Genomic DNA, 8,438 nt, shown 5'->3' on the forward strand with positions numbered 1-8,438 from the left:
CACGCTCTTTGTTGCCGAGGGGAAGATGGTGGGCATCAACAGAATGAGTCAACACGACTTTGCTGTAATTCACCTTCCTTTCTCGAGGGTGGAAGTGAACATTTGGCCCCTCTCGGGCCTGCTTTCATACTTCATCTCGGAGTAAGACCCTCATGGTGGGATGCAACGTCTTGACAGCAAGTGGCAAAATTATTCCATTATTCTGCAACACCACAGAGGGTCACCCTGCCCAGGGTGGGTGGAGGTGGAGGTAGCAAGAAGGCGCCCGCAGGGTGACGAGGCCTTAGGAACACAAAGCCGGTGTGACGTGTTTAACCCTTGCCACTCTACCTTGGGGCGCAGAGATGTTGTGAAGTGTTAAGAAGATCCGCATTTCATTTCTCTTGTCTTTGATTTTGCTGAACTCAATTCCATCAGTAGTTATTAGGCAGCTACTCAGTGATCGCGACCCCAATCGCGATCGGGGCTGGTGCTGAATTCCCTCCCACCCCTGCCCCTCAGGGGAATAAAAGTGCAGGAGAATGTCCCTGTCCTGGAGTTTGGGCTCTGCCGGGGAGACGGACGGATTGGTTAAAAGGCTGGACAAAAACATAAGGCAGAGAGCAGAGATGGGGTGGGGAAGGTGGCGGGAGTGGCTATTAATGCTGTTTCTACCCTCTGGTTAGGCTCCCCTTTGGCTTTTGAGGAATGACCTCGAACTAGCACCTCTTCCGTGACTCAGGGAAGATGCCCCGCCCTCCTCTAGCCCAGGCGGACAGGACCCTCCCCCCAGGAAGTTCAGTCTTGCCTGGAGGGAGACAATGATGAAGGAAAAAGGACACACACACACACACACACACACACACACGCACACACACGCACACACATGCATGCACGCTCAGTTACAGGCTGCCCACCCCTCCACGTCGGCCTCAGACACTGCTCAGCACTGAGTCCCAGATGAAGCAAACCATTCGTTTTTATTCCTCAGGCCCCAAGGGGCCAGATTCCTGCCCCTGCCACACCTGGCTCTTTGTTCCTTCGGTCCAGAGGTCCTCCCATTTGCTGTCATTCATCCCGTTTTTTGCTGAAGTTGTTCAGGGATAGTTTTTGTTGCTTTCACACAAAGAACCCAAGTGGGACACCGGCAGATTATTTTTATATCCCTCAGGGTTGGAAAAGATTAGAGAACATGCCCAGGACTCAGGAAGACTGACAGAACTGTCCAGAGCCCAGGCCCCGGGCGGAGAATGGCTGGCCCTGGGGTGCAGCTGTGAGCTCTGATTATAGAAGCAAGAAGACCCTGATTTTGGAGAGCGTGGAAAGCCTTCTTCTGTGTAGGCCGGTCAGATGAACAGAGATCTTAATATCTCCTCCCTGCTTTCCCCCCCACTCCCTGCATGCTCAGGACAGGGTGTCCCCCAGAGTGGGACTCACTGCTTACAGGGGGCCTGTGGATGGGTCCAGTTCCATGGGTCACCTGTTCCGCCAGGCCCGTGTGCCCTGTGGCCTGATGGCCCGCATGAGTGAGCACACACAGCTCCTCAGACTGAACTCCGTACCATCTCCTCAGTCACCCTGGGGATCATCTGGGTTCAGATTTCAATCCCTGGGTGGCCTCCTCTTGCAGTCGGACCGTCTTCCTTACCGGTTGTTCAGGGAAACGTTCTAAGACTGGTGGGACCAGCGTCTGCCTTGCTGGTCTGTTGCTTTTGGGGCCCTCTCCTACGTGTTATGTAATCCAGAACCGACTGCCCTTTGCTGGTGGCACTGGCCGACGCTGTCCTTTAAGAAATCATTATGAGGGGTACCTGGGTGGCTCGACTGGCTGAATGTCGGACTTCAGCCCAGGTCATGATCTTACATTTGTGAGTTCAAGCCCCGCGTTGGGCTCGCTGCTGTCAGCCCAGAGCCCGCTTCGGATCCTCTGTCCCCCTTCTCTCTCTGCCCCTCCCCCACTCGTGCTCTGTCTCTCTCTCTCTCAAAAAAAAAATATTAAAAAAAAAAAATCAAACATTAGATATGCATCTTGGGCCTCCTGTGCAAATGCCTGCCCAAAGAGCCCCAAACTCGAAAGCAGAGCTTTGCAACCTGCCCCTGCGTTTGGCACGAAGAGCAGTTCAAGGTGGGGCCACAGTGAAGTAGCTTCTGCCTCTGATCTGGTAAGACACTGGAGAGTCGCTGGGGGTCTAGGAGATTGCTAACATCATCCCTACCGCTGCAGCTTTCTGCCTCCAGAGTGGATGAGTAGAAAATCTGATTCTAGTTCTCCACGGCCCCTTCGCATCCTAATAATAACCAGTGTTGGGGGGTTATTAGTCCGACCGCCATGCCCAGCTCCTTCAGGTAGAGCTGGCTTGTCCCCCGTTAGGTTCCGCCTTCGAGCCTTCAGTGTATTACTGGCCTCAGACCCTCCCTCCGTATTAGTAATCTATCATAACTATTATGATTTTTGAGCAGTCTGAAAGTATCAAGAGACTTCAGATAGACTTTAGAGCACCAAGAAGTCCCCAGGGGATGTTCCAGTTTCCTGTGGCTGAAGGATGACAATAAGGTCACCCCCGTTTCGCAGGTGAGGAAACTGAGGCCCAGAGAGGTTTACCCTCCGGTGGTCGGAACTCAGGCGGTGCTGAGGGGTGTCGAACCTGCTGGCGAGGCTAGGTTTGGAGGCAGGGGTCTTGCCCAGGCCTTGCACCACAGTCTCATTCTGGTTTTTGCCAGGCTAGTCCAACCACCCTTTGGGGTGCTTTTCAGCCACTTGTGCTCATGCCACAAAGGGAGGGACCCAGTGTGGCCTTAACCTGTGTTTCCCGTTTGTTCCATATCAATACCAGCCGTGGCCTCAAACTACCACCAGGGCACAGTTTGGAAAGTACTGACTGGTGGTTTTGCTTGACGTACATTATTATCGTACGCAAATGAGATTCTCGACTCGGTCCTGTGGCTCAGCGTCATTTGCAGCTGAACATTCTGCAGAGTAAACACGCAGACCGGGTTACCTGTGGGCTATCGGGTGGTCCACCGTTAACCCTTCGCCCCACACCTCTATGCGGCAGCTTAGCCACGGCGTTTGATGTCACCTGATTTTAGGCTGGGGATTATTTCTTCTCTGTCTTATAAATAGCCGAACACGCGCCCGGGTTAGCTGTTAATCCGTGGCGCTGGCTCTGAGATTTTGGAATCACGTCTACCTGGGTTCGAGCCAACAGCCCCACGTGGCATAACTGACCAAAGTTAAAGAAACACAGAATATGAAGCCCAGTCTGTGGCTGGATCTGAGAACTGATCGGAGTGAGACACACGAGGGGCATCGTCCCCATAAGGAAGCTCCGTGTACGTCATCCCACATCACTCCCTCACGGCCACAGGCCTCACGCTGTGGAAGACCCCGTGGCCCTCTGGGAATCCTTTGTGGTGAGCGTGAACTTCCTCCGCTCGGTCAGAATGTCTTCAGGCCCAGTGAGAGGGAGGAGAGGGGATGGGAATCGAGAACGAGGGCTTGGGAAGCAGAAGGTTGGGTCATAATTTCCAAGAAACACACACAAAAAAACCTAAGCGCAAAAAGAGCCAGGCCACAAAGTCATGAACGACTGACAGGCAGGTTTTCATCTCAGCAAATAAAAAAATCCATTGCTCTCTTTTTTATGCATCCAGTTTAAAACAGAGCCTTAGAAAAGATACGCTGCGGTTTTAAACTGGGTGCAAAATATAAACAGTGTGCTGGACAGAGCCCAGCTGCAGGGACCCCAGAGTCAGCTGAAAACAATGAAGCTTTACTCAGGGGCCAGATAACGAACTAAGCATCTAAGTGGAAGGCACTTATTTCACTCCCAACGTTTTGTTTCGGCTGGTTGAACTCGGGATCAAAATGTCTTGGGAAAAGCTCTTGGGGTGTCGGTCCCAAGCGGGGCCGCTCCCGGGGGTGGGTGGGAAGGGGAGAGCTTTGCTCCTCTTCCCGAAGGGTCCCAGGAGATGGCAAGGTTGTGTCCCGGCTTTTAAGGCGTCTCCTGTGTGTTATGTCCATTTTGGTGGGAAGCAAAGGTGGTCTCCCGCAAGGTAAGTGCAAAATGCCTCTTCCCCAAATGCCATGCACCGCCAGAAAGGAAGCCTGCGGCACCCTTTAGCCGTCAGCCCTGATACCCCTCACGCCGCCCCCGCCCCCCAGCCCTGCCCTAGGCAACCATGAGCCTAGTTTCTGTTGGGCGCTGGGGAGCATGGTGTGCTTCCCTCGGAGTGACACCCTGTCTTGGGAGCGGAGTGCTTGGTGGGCCCGGGCAGCGGGCAGCAGCCTCTGGTCTTCTGGGCTTGCCTCCCCCAGCAGGAACGTCTGCCCCGGGTGCCAAGGCGGTGGGGGCCCCCGAGCTCTCAGGGCACGGTGGAGCCTCCACCCCACAAGTAGGGGCCAGAAGGAGGAAGGGAGCCCCCAGCTCCCTCCTGCGCTTGCCCGGGACTTGGTCTCGACCACAGGTGGCTGGGCCAGGTTGAGAAATGCCGACATCCCACCTCTCCTGGAAAGAGGGCCCTCTGACCGGATGCCGGGGTTGGAGGGCAGGGGCTCCGCCTTCTCAGAGGTGCTATTCTGGAGTGGAGCTCCAGCCTCGCAGAGCTGAAGTCCGAAGTCCATCTCACTGGTCCAAATCAAGCGATCAGCAGGCCTAACTCTTCTTGGGGGCTCGTGGGGAGGATCCGTTTCTTCACCCTTCCAGAGACCACCCCGTGTTCAGGCTTGGGAGCCCTTCCTCCCTCTTCAAAGCCAGCAGGGCACGCCATCTCCCCCACTCTCCGGCCTCCCACCCCTCTCATGGGGAGACACCACGACCACACGGGGCCTCCCTTGGACAATCCAGGACAATCTCTCATCTCAAGACTCTCACCCAAATCCCACCAGGACGGTTCCTTTACCACGTGAGGGGCCATCTTCACAGGGTTTGAGATCAGGACATGGCCTTTTTTCTGTCTACTACAGGGTGGGGAGCAGGAGGACAGACAGAGTGGCCTCCAGCTCAGAAGCTGGCACTTTTCGTGCCAGTGCCCAGCTTGGCTCATCCCCTGACTCAGCCAGGAGAAGCAGAAGATATGACTTCAGGGAAGCTTCTAGCACTGTGGGACAGTCCGGGCAGTGGAGCCGGTGGGGGTGGGGGGGTGGGAGGGGGCGGGTGGTGTTCAAATGACAGCAGCCAACATCCTCATCCTGACTGAAACACAAGAGACTCAGATCCGAGCCAGGACCATCTAGCTAAGCTGCTCCTGAATTCTGGACCCATAGGAATTGTGCAATAATCGATGGTTATTGCTTTAAGCCACTGCGTTTGTGTTGTTCCGCCGCGACAAGACGCTCATACGGGACCTGGGCTTCCACTCATTCCATCAACGGCTGCTGCCCCCAAATAATTGAATCGGGTCACTATTTCCTTGGAAAATCGAGAGAAGCTGGCCTTGAGGGATGGCAGGTGGGTGTTTCAGAGGATGAAGTGAGGGATAAGGGGCCAGAGGAGCCGGGGGAGAGTCACTTCTCGCGGGGGGGGGGGGGTCTGAGTCCCAGAAGATCGGGTGGGTGGTAGCAAGGAGCCCAGGGAAGCAGCTGCCAAGAGTTGTAGTAATGGGGGCGCCTGGGGGGCTCAGTGGGTTAGGCGTCTGACTCTTGATTTCAGCTCAGGTCATGATCTCACGGTTGGTGGGATCAAGCCCATGTCAGGGTGTGCTGACAGTGTGGAGCCTGCTTGGGATTCTCTCTCTCCCTCTCTCTCTCTGCCCCTGCCCCACTTGCACTCTCTTTCTCTCTCTAAATAAATACTTAAAAAAAAAGTTGCAGTAACGAAGGCTGAGGCACACCTCCGTTAACATCTGCTGGGGCTGGTTCCTTCTGGAGCCCCCAGGCCACACGACAGGGGTTCTAGGAGAAAAGTGAAGGTGGACAGGCAACCAGAAGACCAGACCTTTAGAGCACGCTGCGCAGAGAGAAGCTTCCACGCTTTCCAGAGGCTGCAGAGAGGAGCAGACAAGGATGGTTACGGGAACTCGGCCTTCAGTTAGCGACACACGGGTTTAGCACAAGTTAAGGGGAGTCATTCTTCTAAGACATAGAATTATGGATATACACTGTTGTGTTTCTTTAAGCATCTTATTTAATGCCAAAAAAAAAAAAAATCCCACAGATCCGAATCAGGTGTTTGTACATTGACAAGATTTTTCTTGTCTTAAACCTTGGATAAATACATCTTTACACACACACACGTTGGTAAAAAGTAAACCCTTACTGCTTTGTTAAAAGTAAAACCCACACACAAAAAACTTTTCTGGCCAAACACCCAAAGTAAGAAAACATCACATGTCTACCAAACAGCCACGCTGGGATATGTGTATGCCTTCTGGTCGACACCACTCATCCAGACCTGCCCGAACAAAGGGAAAACTGACTTCAAGACCAGGAAGGGAAAACATACATGCCTCTTACAAGTGTTAAAGACAAGTAGCTGTGGAATTCTGAAAATTCCCAATAAATAGCTCATAGTATAAAAATTCTTAACTCCATATTGTTTACCTTTAACCAATGGCAGTACCAATTATCGCGACTCGTGAGTTCGAGCCCCACATCAGGCTCTGTGCTCACAGCTCAGAGCCTGGAGGCTGCTTCGGATTCTGTGTCTCCCTCTCTCTCTGCTCCCTCCCCCATTTGTGCTCTGTCTCCCTCTCTCTCTCAAAAATAAATAAAAACATTTAAAAAATTAATACTTGATGATTCTAGCCCAGCTAGAATTAATCAATTTTTTAAAATCTACCATAAAATATTATAAATATAGGATTCAAGAAAGCAGCTAAAAAAAAAAGCTACTATTTACTAAATGCAGGAGGCATCAAGCAAAAAAAAAAAAAAAAAGAAAGAAAGAAAGAAAGAAAGAAAATGCTACTCCCTTGGGGGAGAATTAATACTATAGTAATACTAATAAAAATAATAAAAGATGGCATACAAGGCAGATATAAATCCTTGATGTGAGAATATTTCTTGCATTGTAAGAATTGGGTCTTCTAGAGAATTACGTCCTTCTAGAGAGACTTAGAAAAAAAGCCATGCAAATAAAATTCCAATTACATGCCAGCCGAGTGACTTTGTCAAAGGTTTGCCCCAGAAGGGTTTTTTTTTTTTTTTTTTTTCCAGAAAGGTCCCACTTGCCATCCAAATTGATGTTTACAACCAACACAAGACGTCACCAACTTCCAAAGCAAACCCTATCTGGAGACTTTGCTTAAGAGCGAACAAAGAGGAGTTTCCCAGATTCCCATATTGGAAAACTGAGAGAGCAGGAGAGAAAGACACAGCTGTGCAGGTCAAGAACCTCATTAAGTCAGGCAGAATTTGGGAGAGATCAAGAAGGGTGCAAGTCTCTGCAGGTTGACTAGTCCCCCTCCTCGGCGGGGAGTGAGTACTTGGTCCTAGGCAGGAAGGCTGCACAGGCAGCCTGGGAGTCTGAATATAATAAATGCTCCTCTCATATTTAGGGAATGATGCATTAGCTACTGCTTATCAGGCAACTAACGGAGCCAGAAACAAAAAGGTTATGAGGACACCTTCAGAAACAGCCCTTTGAAACTGGAAACGAGTTTTGGCCAGAGAATAACCCACTCCGGTCAGTGATTCTTCTGCCCCAAACGCCACCTGGGACTGCTACACAGCTGGTGTGGTTGGACAGCAAGCAGCTGTTCAAAACTGTCTAAAATTATTTGGCGGCTACACGCAGATAATCGCTGCTGCAGGGTTTAGAGTCTATGGCTGATTCATCTTAACGTGGTAACCTGCACTGAGCAAGATCAAGCACAGCTTCCCTTGGAAAGGTGGGAGGGGGCACCTGGGTGGCTCAGTTAAGCATCGGAGTTCCCCTCAGGTCATGATCTCACAGCTCATGAGTTCGAGCCCCACGTTGGGCTCTGTGCTGACAGCTCAGAGCCTGGAGCCTGCTTCAAATTCTGTGTCTCCCTCTCTCTCTTCCCCCTCCCCCGCTCACACTCTGTCTCTCTCTCTCTCTCAAAAATAAATAAACATTAAAAAAAAAAGAAAGGTGCTAGAAAGCAGAAGTAAACTGTGAGGGGGGGTGGGGGGAAGGGAGAGAGAAGGAGAAATGACAACCAAAAGAAAAGAGTCAAGTGATTTACTTTGTTGCCAGTTACAAATTTGGGCCAGTTAGCAACACTGAGGTACCCTCATTTCTCAAAGATGGAACAAAGGGTGGACCTGAAAGTCAAGGCTAGATGATGTCCCCACCCCTGACCTGCTAAAGGAAAAGTCAGCAAACTGTTTCACAGCCTTCCTACCCAGCTGCTGGGTCTACACATAGAATTCTATGCTCCTTAGAAGGAAATACAGCCTTAGGGCTTTTGGACACTCTTCTCTACACTGGGGTGTCATGGCTCCCCCTTCCTCAGAGCTCCTGGTATCACTTACCAGGCATTTACCTGAAAGGAAT

This window comes from Lynx canadensis, chromosome B3 (genome assembly GCF_007474595.2).
Source record: "Lynx canadensis isolate LIC74 chromosome B3, mLynCan4.pri.v2, whole genome shotgun sequence".
Taxonomy (NCBI): domain Eukaryota; kingdom Metazoa; phylum Chordata; class Mammalia; order Carnivora; family Felidae; genus Lynx; species Lynx canadensis.